The 12,762-nt window shown below is 38.2% G+C and overlaps 1 non-coding gene across 1 annotated transcript; it reads left to right on the top strand.

The window, feature by feature from the left end:
• The first annotated feature begins 10,203 nt into the window (after nucleotides 1-10,203).
• Nucleotides 10,204-10,307, top strand: LOC130984360 (small nucleolar RNA R71). Its single transcript, XR_009088300.1, has one exon. It is a non-coding gene; the product is annotated as a small nucleolar RNA R71 (small nucleolar RNA).
• Nucleotides 10,308-12,762: the final 2,455 nt, after the last annotated feature.

The raw sequence follows: 12,762 nt of genomic DNA, 5'->3' as shown, positions 1-12,762 counted from the left end.
CAAGAAATTAAATGGCAGAAACTTAGATTGCAAGAAATGTAAATTGCAAGAATCTTAAATGACAAGAAATGTAAATGGCTTGAAATGTAAAGGGGATTGGGACTTAGATTTGCAGGAATTAAACCAAGAGAAATTAAATTGCATCAAACAGAAGAGTAATTGGGAATTGGGATTGAATCGGATTCAAACAGAAAAGTAAATGAACAAGTAAAGCAAGAGCAGAAAATTTAAAATGGGAAATTGGATCTCAGGACCCAGAGACTAGAAAACCAAGTCTAGATCTCAATGCCTTCCTAGATCCAACAAGAACAATAGAAAAGGAATTGTAAATTGCAGGGAAATTAAATGAGAAAGCAAGTAGCAGAAAATGGAAATTCAATTTGCAGTGAAAGTAAACAAGATCCAAGGTGAGATTGAAACAGAATTCCTTCAATTCTCCAACCCAAGATCCAAGACAAGAGTAATTGAAAGTGAAAGCAATTAAACTCAGAAAATAAAGATCACTCAAGCTCCCAAAACATGAAAAGAAAACTCTCTAAAAATTCTAAAAAGGGAAGCTCCCCGATAAATTGAATTCTAGTCTATTTATACACTTTCTTCAAATGATCTTCAAGCCTTGAGTTGGGCCTTTGCTCTTGGTGGATTTGGGTTGAAAGAGGCCTTGGTTGATTGCTCTTGAAGTTTGGAGAGGAACCCAAGTGAACCAATCGAACCGGATGTGAGTTTTGCAAAGTTGGATTCAAAGTTAGCCTCAAAGTTAGGGGGCTAACTTTGAGGCCAACTTTTCATATCAGCAAAGTGGGTTTGCTGCATCTCACGTTGGTGCCAACGTTAGGGGGCTAACTTTGACCCTAACGTTGGCCTTGCTTTGTGTTGGAGTGGCGCCAACGTTAGCCTCCAAGTTAGGGGGCTAACGTTGGCGCAAACGTTGGCAGCCCTGGAAGAGAGTTCTCATGCCAACGTTAGCCTCCAAGTTAGGGGGCTAACGTTGGCGCAAACGTTGGCACCCTGGGAAGCAAATCTTCATGCCAACGTTAGCCTCCAAGTTAGGGGGCTAACGTTGGCGCTAACGTTGGAACCCCTGGGAGACATTTTCAATTCCCAACGTTAGCCTCCAAGTTAGGGGGCTAACGTTGAGGCTAACTTTTCATTCAAAAGTTTATGCCAATGTTTGAGGGCTAACTTCAACTCCAACTTCATTCTTCCTGGTTCAATTTCACTTGTTTCATTGTCTTCTCTTAGCTTCTAGCCATTCCTTCTCACTTCAATCCTTTTCCCAAGCTTTCTTCACCTATCATAAATCAACCAAACACATCAAAGCTATGCTTGAAATCATGAGATGATCATTCTATCCTAATATGCACCAATTATGGCATCAAACCTCATGAAATTGCATGAATTCATACATGGTTGATTCAATCAAAGGAAGCATGAAAATCTACCTAAATTGGCTTGCTTAAGCCTCAAGAAAGTGCATAATTCAAGTGAAAACAAAAGAAAAAGACTAGTGAAACTAGGCTAAGATGACTTGTCATCAAGGCCATTTGGGTAAATGAGCTATTTGAAATGAAGGCCTCAATCATATAAATGCATTCATACACAAAATAATGGACATAAAGAATCAAACAAATCAAAGATTACAATCATAGAAAGAGAATAATACACACAAGAAGGAAAATAGTGGTTATATGATGTAACCACACCATTAGGCTCAAAACTCACAAAGTTGTATGTTCTTAGCTCAAAAACATATTCCACACTGGAATGGAGTGGGTGAATTAGTGTGACATTAAGGAAGAATAGTACGTGAGTTCTAAGTTGCATGCGGTTTAGAACATACACTAGCATAGAAAGCTATGTCACAATTACACAAAAGAAGTAAGCACTTCACTCATTCTAGTGTGCTTGAGATTCTTGAGAGAAACCTTGTAGGTTAAGACAACCAAACAAGTAATAAAGAAGTATAAAAGCATTCAAGCAATAAATGAGGAATTGTGAAATGGATAAGGTATGGACATAGATTAATGTTCAAGGTAAATTTAATGAACAAAATGGAATATGAAACTTCCACATCAATCAATGACATACTTTGAATTTTATTTGCAATACCTAATTGAGATATAAGTGGAAGACATTGGTGCTATGGAACTTAGGAAAAGAGAGATAGAAATTAGAATCAATTGCATAGCAAGAATGGTCTACAAAGCTTAGAAGGCTAAAAAATATGTCACTAGGTAAGCATACTATCTGATTTCACAATTTCAAAATCTCATTTCATGAAATAGGTGACGTAAATAAGGGTCAATCATAAGCAAACATCACCCAAAAAAATGCATTGATGATACACAATTGCCATAACAGATAATGAACTCAAATTACATGATGGCCAAAACATGTAATTCAAAAGATTTAGAACATCTTGGAGGCAATGGTATAGGTACTTGGTATTCAAAAATGTTAAGCATGAAGGGTTCAAAATCAAGTAACATAAGTAGCCTCAATAAAGAGATCCAACAATGAATATCAAAAACAATTATGCTAAAATAGCATCAAGTTAATAATAAGCAGCAATAAACAGCAAACGAAATTAATAATCCAACACTTATTGTCTAAAACAAAAATTAAGAAAATTAACTAACTAAATAAGGTGATGGTGGATGGTGATTGATATTGTTGGATGATGGTTGAAGGAGGGAAAGAAAAGAGGAGAAGGGAAAAGAAGAAAAGAAATGGAGAGAAGAGAAGAAAAGAAATGAGTGAAATAGGGCAGGGGGTCACGCGTACGCATCATGTCACGCGTACTCGTGAGTGGCAGACATGCGGTGCGACACGCACGTATCTTTGACGCACACGCGTGATGGGAGAGAAAACAAGATGACGCGTACGCGTGGAGCACGCGTACGCGTGAGGCAAAATTGTGCTAAATTTACAATTTCAGCACTCGTTTCGCACAACTCTCTGTTTTTAGTTCTGCACCTGGAAATTTTAGGGGCTACGCGTACGTGATGAGCGGATATTTTATACACTTTTTGGCATCATTTTCATATAGTTTTTAGCATGTTTTATTTAATTTTTATTATATTTTCATAGGTTTAAGTGTAAAATTCACATTTTTTGATTCTACTATGAGTTTGTGTGTTTTTATGCAATTTCAGGCTGAAATTGAGAAGCTGGCGCAAAAGTCTGATACAAAGGAAAAGAAAGCACTGCAGATGTTGTTAGGATCTGACCTCCTTGCACTCGAAAGAGCTTTTCTGGAGCTACAGATATCCAAATAGAGTGTTCTAAACAGTGTTGGAAAGCTAACATCCAGCGATTTCCAGCAATATATAATAGTTTATACTTTTGTTCGGAATTAAAGTCCCAAAAATGGCGTTCAACGCTAGCCATCTACCCCATTCCAGGTGTCCAACGCCCATAGAGAAGTGGTGGTGGACGAAATTGTGATCCTCAAAGTTGGTCTCTTTGTACTTGTATGAAATTTAAATATTGGCTCTATCAAAAATACCCCAAAGAGATCATGGTATGATGAATTGGGATCTTAATAATCCCTGGTAATGGCACGTGTGATCACAACTCCGTTCAACTTAACCAGCAAGTGTACTGGGTCATCCAAGTAATACCTTACGTGAGTAAGGGTCGATCCCACAGAGATTGTTGGTATGAAGCAAGCTATGGTCACCTTGTAAATCTCAGTCAGGCAGATTAAATGGTTTATGATAAGTTCGAAAATAAATAATAAACAGAAAATAAAATAGTAAATAGATACTCATATAATTCCATGGTGGGAATTTCAGATAGGCATGTGGAGATGCTGTGCTCCTCTCGAATCTCTACTTTCTTATTACATTCATCCAATCCTTCTTACTCCTTTCCATGGCAAGCTGTATGTAGGGCATCACTGTTGTCAATGGCTACATCCCATCCTCTCAGTGAAAATGGTCCTATGCTCTGTCACAGCACGGCTAATCATCTGTCGGTTCTCAATCAGGTTGGAATAGAATCCCTTGATTCTTTTGCGTCTGTCACTAACGCCCAGCCTTCAGGAGTTTGAAGCTCGTCACAGTCATTCAATACCAGAATCCTACTCGGAATACCACAGACAAGGTTAGACTTTCCGGATTCCCGGAATCCTACTCGGAATACCATAGACAAGGTTAGACTTTCCGGATTCACATGAATGCTGCCATCTATCTAGCTTATACCACGAAGATTCTGTTGGGGAATCTAAGAGATATGCGCCCGGCCTAAGGTAGAACGGAAGTGGTTATCAGTCACGCACGTTCATAGGTGAGAATGATGATGAGTGTCACGGATCATCACATTCATCAAGTTGAAGTGCAAGGTATATCTTGGAATAAGAATAAAAGAGAATTGAATAGAAAATAATAGTAATTGTATTGAAACTTGGGGTACAGCAGAGCTCCACACCCTTAATCTATGGTGTGTAGAAACTCCACCATTGAAAATACATAAGTGAAAGGTTCAGGCATGGCCGAATGGCCAGCCCCCCATGATCTGAGAACTAATCGTCCCCTTAGATGTCTCTTACACTAGTGAAAAGTTCTATTTATAATAAACTAGCTACTAGGGTTTACATGAGTAAGTAATTGATGCATAAATCCACTTCCGGGGCCCACTTGGTGTATGCTTGGGCTGAGCTTGATCTATCCACGAGTTTAGGCTTTTCTTGGAGTTGAACGCCGAGTTATAGCGTGTTTCTGGCGTTCAACTCCGGGTTGTGACGTGTTTCTGGCGTTTGACTCCAGACAGCAGCATGTACTTGGCGTTGAGCGCCACTTTACGTCGTCAATTCCCGAATAAAGTATGGACTATTATATATTGCTGGAAAGCTCTGGATGTCTACTTTTCAACTCCGTTGAGAGCGCGCCATTTGAAGTTCTGTAGCTTCAGAAAATCTATTTGAGTGCAGGGAGGTCAGATTCCAACAGCATCAGCAGTCCTTTTGTCAGCCTTTTTCAGAGTTTTGCTCAAGTCCCTCAATTTCAGCCAGAAATTATCTGAAATTATAGAAAAACACACAAACTGATAGTAAAGTCCAGAAATGTGAATTTAACATAAAAACTAATGAAAACATCCCTAAAAGTAGCTTGAACTTACTAAAAACTACCTAAAAACAATGCCAAAAAGCGTATAAATTATCCGCTCATCACAACACCAAACTTAAATTGTTGCTTGTCCCCAAGCAACTGAAAATCAACAGGATAAAAAGAAGAGAATATACTATAAATTCCAAAATATCAATGAATATTAATTCTAATTAGATGAGCGGGACTTGTAGCTTTTTGCTTCTGAACAGTTTTGGCATCTCACTTTTTCCTTTGAAGTTTAGAATGATTGGCTTCTCTGGGAACTTAGAAGTTTAGATAGTGTTATTGATTCCCCTAGTTAAGCATGTTGATTCTTGAACACAGCTACTTTTATGAGTCTTGGCCGTGGCCCTAAGCACTTTGTTTTCCAGTATTACCACCGGATACATAAATGCCACAGACACATAACTGGGTGAACCTTTTCAGATTGTGACTTAGCTTTGTTAAAGTCCCCAGTTAGTGGTGTCCAGAGCTCTTAAGCACACTCTTTTGCTTTGGATCACGACTTTAACACTCAGTCTCAAGCTTTTCACTTGGACCTGCATGCCACAAGCACATGGTTAGGGACAGCTTGATTTAGCCGCTTAGGCCTGGATTTATTTCCTTGGGCCCTCCTATCCATTGATGCTCAAAGCCTTGGATCCTTTTTACCCTTTTCTTTTGGTTTTAAGGGCTATTGGCTTTTTCTGCTTGCTTTTTCTTTTTTTTTTTGCCATTTTTTTTCGCAAGCTTTTGCTATTCACTGCTTTTTCTTACTTCAAGAATCAATTTCATGATTTTTCAGATTGTCAATAACATTTCTCTTTGTTCATCATTCTTTCAAGAGCCAACAGTTTTAACATTCATAAACAACAAGATCAAAATTATGCACTGTTCAAGCATTCATTCAGAAAACAAAAAGTATTGTCACCACATCAATATAATTAAATTAAATTCAAGGATAAATTCGAAATTCATGTACTTCTTGTTCTTTTGAATTAAAAACATTTTTTATTTAAGAAAGGTGATGGATTAATGGAATTATTCATAACTTTAAGACATAGTTACTAAATACTAATGATCATGAAGTAGAGACACAAAATATAGATAAACATAACATAGAAACCGAAAAACAGAAAGAAATAAGAACAAGGAATGAATCCACCTTAGTGGCGTCTCCTTCTTGAAGGGCCAACAATGTCCTTAAGCTCTTCTATGTCCCTTCCTTGCCTTTGTTGCTCCTCCCTCATTGCTCTTTGATCTTCTCTTATTTCATGGAGAATGATGGAGTGCTCATGATGTTCCACCCTTAATTGTTCTACATTGTGGCTCAAATCTTCTAAGGAAGTGTTGAGTTGTTCCCAATAGTTGTTGGGAGGAAAGTGCATCCCTTGAGGCATCTCAGGGATTTCTTGATGATGAGCTTCCTCATGCATCTCTTGAGATCTGTGGAGGGTCTCTCTTGCTTGCTCCATCATCTTCTTAGTGATGGGCTTATCCTCTTCAATGGAGATGTCTCCTTCTATGATAACTCCAGCTGAGTAACATAGATGGCAAATAAGGTGAGGAAAAGCTAGCCTTGCCATGGTGGAGGGCTTTTCGGCTATTTTGTAGATTTCATTGGAGATGACTTCATGAACTTCTACTTCCTCTCCAATCATGATGCTATGAATCATGATGGCCCGATCCACAGTAACTTCAGATCGGTTGCTAGTGGGAATGATGGAGCGTTGAATGAACTCCAACCATCCTCTAGCCACAAGCTTGAGGTCCAGTCTTCTTAGTTGAACTGGCTTACCTTTGGAGTCTCTTTTCCATTGAGCTCCTTCCACACATATGTCCATGAGGACTTGGTCCAACCTTTGATTAAAGTTGACCCTTCTAGTGTAGGGGCGCACATCTCCTTGCATCATGGGCAAGTGGAACGCTAACCTCACATTCTCTGGACTAAAATCTAAGTATTTCCCCCGAACCATTGTGAGATAATTCTTTGGACTCGGGTTCATACTTTGATCATGGTTCCTAGTGATCCATGCATTGGCATAGAACTCTTGAACCATTAAGATTCCGACTTGTTGCATGGGGTTGGTTAGGACTTCCTAACCTCTTCTTCGGATCTCATGTCGGATCTCCGGATACTCATTTTTCTTGAGCTTGAAAGGGACCTCAGGGATCACCTTCTTCTTTGCCACAACATCATAGAAGTGGTCTTGATGGCTTTTGGAGATGAATCTTTCCATCTCCCATGACTCGGAGGTGGAAGCTTTTGTCTTCCCTTTTCCTTTTCTAGAGGATTCTCCGGCCTTAGGTGCCATTGATGGTAATGGAAAAACAAAAAGCTTATGCTTTTACCACACCAAACTTAAAATATTGCTCGCCCTCGAGCAAGAGAAGAAAGAAAAGAAGAAGAAGAAGAAGAGAATAATGAGGAGAAGGGGGAGTGTAGGTTTCGGCCAAGGTATAGAAGGGGGGGTTGTGTTGTGTGAAAATGAAGTGGAATGGAGGGGTTTATATAGGGAAAGGGGAGAGGATAGGTTCGGCCATTTTAGGGTGGGTTTGGGTGGGAAAGTGTTTTTGAATTTTGAAGGTAGGTGGGGTTTATGGGGAAGAGTGGTTGGATGTGAGTGGTGAAGAGCTGATGGGCAAGAGAGATTGAGGTGATTGGTGAAGGGTTTTGGGAAAGAGTGTTTATTGGGAGGAGAGATTCAGAGATTGAAGTTGTTGGGAAGTGTGACATGGGGAAGAGTGTTATAGGATTAGGAGGTAAGGTGGGAATATGTTAGGTGGGGATCCTGTGGGGTCCACAGATACTGAGATGATCCTGTGGGGTCCACAGATCCTGAGGTGATCCTGTGGGATCCACAGATCTTGAGATGTTAAGGAATTACATCCCTGCACCAAATAGGCATGTAAAATGCCTTTGCATACCATTCTGGCGTTTTAACGCCGAGGTGATGCACGTTCTGGGCGTTCAACGCCCATGTGAAGCATGTTCTGGGCGTTCAACGCCCATATGTAGCATGTTTCTGGCGTTGAACGCCAGTTCCATGGTTGTTACTGGCGTTCAGCGCCAGCTTTTCTCAAGGCACATTCCTGGCATTCAAATGCCAGAATGTTGCTTGTTTCTGGCGTTCAGCGCCAGATTCATGCTCTGTTCTGGTGTTGAATGCCAGCCAGATGCTCCTTACTGATATTGAACGCCAGTCTGTCCTTCCTCTAGGGTGTGATTTTTCTTCTGCTGTTTTTGATTCTGTTTTTAAATTTTTATATTTTTTTCGTGACTCCACATGATCATGTACCTAATAAAACACAAAATAACAATAAAATAAAATAAAATAAAAATTAGATAAATAAAATTGGGTTGCCTCCCAACAAGCGCTTCTTTAATGTCAATAGCTTGACAGTGGGCTCTCATGGAGCCACAAGGTGATCAGGTCAATGTTGTATAGTCCCCACACCAAACTTTGAGTTTGGATATGGGGTCTTAACACCAAACTTAGAATTTGGTTGTGGCCTCCCAACACCAAACTTAGAGTTTGACTGTGGGGGCTCTTCTTGACTCTGAACTGAAAGAAGCTCTTCATGCTTACTCTCTTTTGTCACAGAGGGATGGCCATGTGCCTTAAACACAAGGTAGTCCCCATTCAATTGAAGGACTAATTCACCTCTGTTGACATCTATCACAGCTCCTGCTGTAGCTAGGAAAGGTCTTCCAAGGATGATGCATTCATCATCTTCCTTCCTAGTGTCTAAGATTATGAAATCAGCAGGGATGTAAAGGCCTTCAACCTTTACTAACACGTCCTCTACTATTCCATAAGCTTGTCTTAATGACTTGTCTGCCAATTGTAATGAGAACAAGGCAGGTTATACCTCAATGATCCCCAGCTTCTCCATTACAGAGAGTGGCATAAGATTTATCCCTAACCCCAGATCACATAGAGCTTTTTCAAAGGTCATGGTGCCTATGGTACAAGGTATTAAGAACTTGCCAGGATCTTGTCTCTTTTAAGGTAAAATTTTCTGAATCCAGGTGTCTAGTTCACCAATGAGTAAGGGAGGTTCACTTTCCCAAGTCTCATTACCAAACAACTTGGCATTCAGCTTCATGATAGCTCCTAAATATTGAGCAACTTTCTCTCCAGTCACATCTTCATCCTCTTTAGAGGAAGAATAGTCTTCAGAGCTCATGAATGGCAAAAGGAGATTTAATGGAATCTCTATGGTCTCTATATGAGCCTCAGATTCCTTTGGATCTTTAATAGGAAACTCCTTCTTGCTTGAGAGACGTCCCAGGAGGTCTTCCTCACTAGGATTTTTGTCCTTCTCCTCCCTTGTGCATTCGGCCATTTTGATCACATCAATGGCCTTGCACTCTCCTTTTGGATTCTCTTCTGTATTGCTTGGGAGAATACTGGGAGGAGTTTCAATGACTTTCTTACTCAACTGGCCCACTTGTGCCTCCAGATTTCTGATGGAGGATCTTGTTTCACTCATGAAACTGAAAGTGGCTTTTGACAAATCAGAAACTAAATTTGCTAAATTAGAGGAGCTTTGTTCAGAATTCTCTGTCTGTTGCTGAGAAGTTGATGGAAAAGGCTTGTTATTATTGAGCCTATTTCTTCCACCATTATTAAAGCCTTGTTGAGGCTTTTGTTGATCCTTCCATGAGAAATTTGGGTGATTTCTCCATGATGAGTTATAAGTGTTTCCATAAGGTTCACCCATGTAATTAACCTCTGCTATTGCAGGGTTTTCAGGATCATAAGCTTCTTCAGAAGCTGCCTCTTTAGTATTGTTGGATGCATTTTGCCATCCATTCAGACTTTGAGAGATCATGTTGACTTGCTGAGTTAACACTTTGTTCTGAGATAATATGGCATTCAGAGCATCAATTTCAAGAACTCCCTTCCTCTGAGGTGTCCCATTATTCACGGAATTCCTCTCAGAAGTGTACATGAATTGGTTATTTGCAACCATGTCAATGAGTTCTTGAGCTTCTGCAGGTATTTTCTTTATGTGAATGGATCCACCTGCAGAATGGTCCAATGACATTTTTGAAAACTCAGATAGACCATAATAGAATATATCTAATATGGTCCATTCTGAAAACATGTCAGATGGACACCTTTTGGTCAACTGCTTGTATCTTTCCCAAGCTTCATAGAGGGATTCACCATCTTTTTGTTTAAAGGTCTGAACATCCACTCTAAGCTCGCTCAACTTTTGAGGAGGAAAGAATTTATCCAAGAAAGCCGTGACCAGCTTATCCCAAGAGTCCAGGCTATCCTTAGGTTGTGAATCCAACCATATTCTAGCTATGTCTCTTACAACAAAAGGGATAAGCATGAGTTTGTAGACTTCAGGATCAACTCCATTCGTCTTAACAGTCTCACAAATCTGCAAGAACTCAGTTAAAAACTGGTAAGGATCTTCAGATAGAAGTCCATAAAACTTGCAGTTCTGTTGCATTAAAGCAACTAGTTGAGGTTTAAGCTCAAAATTATTGGCTCCAATGGCAGGAATGGAGATGCTTCTTCCATCAAATTTGGACGTGGGCTTAGTAAAATCACCAAGCATCCTCCTTGCATTATCATTATTGGGTTCGGCTGCCATCTCCTTCTCTTGTTCGAAAATTTCTTAAAGGTTATTTCTAGATTGTTGTAATTTAGCTTCTCTTAGTTTCCTCTTCAAAGTCCTTTCAGGTTCAGGATCAGCTTCAACAAGAGTGCTTTTGTCCTTGTTCCTGCTCATATGAAAGAGAAGAAAACAAGAAAAGAAAGAGGAATCCTCTATGTCACAGTATAGAGATTCCTTTATGTTAGTAGAAAAAGAAAGGGGGAAAGAGTGAAGAAGAATGAATAGTCTGTATAAGGAGTTAGTGATTTTCGAAAATTAAAGATAAGATAGAATTAAAATTAAAATTTAAATTAAAAAGAATTTTTGAAAAAGGGATGAGATATTTTCGAAAATTAGAGAGGGAAAAGTAGTTAGGTGGTTTTGAAAAAGATAAGAAACAAACAAAAAGTCAAATAGTTAGTTGAAAAAGATATTAAAATCAAATTTGAAAAGATTAAAAGATAAGAAGTTAGATAAGATATTTTGAAATCAAATTTTGAAAAAGATAAAATTTTTGTAAAAGATATGATAAAAGATAAAAAGATTTAATTTTTAAATTTAAAATTACTTACTTCACTAACAAGAAACTACAAGATAAGATTCTAGAACTTAAAGATTGGACCTTTCTTAACAAGAAAGTAACAAACTTCAAATTTTTGAATCAATCACATTAATTGTTAGTGAGTTTTCGAAAATTTGATATAAAGATAAGAAAAAGATTTTGAAAATAATTTGAAAAAGAATTTAAAAAGATAAGATTTTTAAAATTGAAATTTTGACTTGACTTGTAAGAAATAACTAATTTTAAAAATTTTTGACCAAGTCAACTCAAAATTTCGAAAATTTGGAGAGAGAAAAAAGGATAAGATATATTTTTGATTTTTGAATTTTTAATTATGAGAGAGAAAAACACAAACATGACCTAAAACATGCAAATTTTGGATCAAAACACAAGATGCATGCAAGAACACTTTGAATGTCAAGATGAACACAAAGAACATTTTGAAGATCATGATGAACATCAAGAACATAATTTTTGAAAAATTTTTGATGCAAAGAAAACATGCAAGACACCAAACTTAGAAATCTTTAATGCATGGACTCTAACAAACGAAAAATGCATATGGAAAACAATAAACAACACAAAACAAGAAAACATCAAGATCAAACAAGAAGACTTGTCAAGAACAACTTGAAGATCATGAAGAACACCATGAATGCATGAATTTTCGAAAAATGCAAGAAAAAATTTTAAAAGCATGCAATTGACACCAAACTTAAAATTGACTCAAGACACAAACAAGAAACACAAAATATTTTTGATTTTTATGATTTTATTATTTTTTTTGGATTTTTATTAATTTTTTTCGAAAATATTTTTGGAAAAACGAAAAAGAAAAGAAAAATTTTGAAAAAGTTTTTGAAAAGAAAATTACCTAATCTGAGCAACAAGATGAACTGTTAGTTGTCCAAACTCGAACAATCCCCGGCAACGCCGCCAAAAACTTGGTGGACGAAATTGTGATCCTCAAAGTTGGTCTCTTTGTACTTGTATGAAATTTAAATATTGGCTCTATCAAAAATACCCCAAAGAGATCATGGTATGATGAATTGGGATCTTAATAATCCCTGGTAATGGCACGTGTGATCACAACTCCGTTCAACTTAACCAGCAAGTGTACTGGGTCATCCAAGTAATACCTTACGTAAGTAAGGGTCGATCCCACTGAGATTGTTGGTATGAAGCAAGCTATGGTCACCTTGTAAATCTCAGTCAGGCAGATTAAATGGTTTATGATAAGTTCAAAAATAAATAATAAACAGAAAATAAAATAGTAAATAGTTACTCATATAATTCCATGGTGGGAATTTCAGATAGGCATGTGGAGATGCTGTGCTCCTCTCGAATCTCTACTTTCTTATTACATTCATCCAATCCTTCTTACTCATTTCCATGGCAAGCTGTATGTAGGGCATCACCGTTGTCAATGGCTACATCCCATCCTCTCAGTGAAAATGGTCCTATGCTCTGTCACAGCACGGCTAATCATCT

This window comes from Arachis stenosperma, chromosome 5 (genome assembly GCF_014773155.1).
Source record: "Arachis stenosperma cultivar V10309 chromosome 5, arast.V10309.gnm1.PFL2, whole genome shotgun sequence".
Classification (NCBI taxonomy): Eukaryota; Viridiplantae; Streptophyta; class Magnoliopsida; order Fabales; family Fabaceae; genus Arachis; species Arachis stenosperma.
The sequence above is the reverse complement of the archived record's forward strand: the minus strand, read 5'-3'. Positions and strand labels throughout refer to the sequence as shown.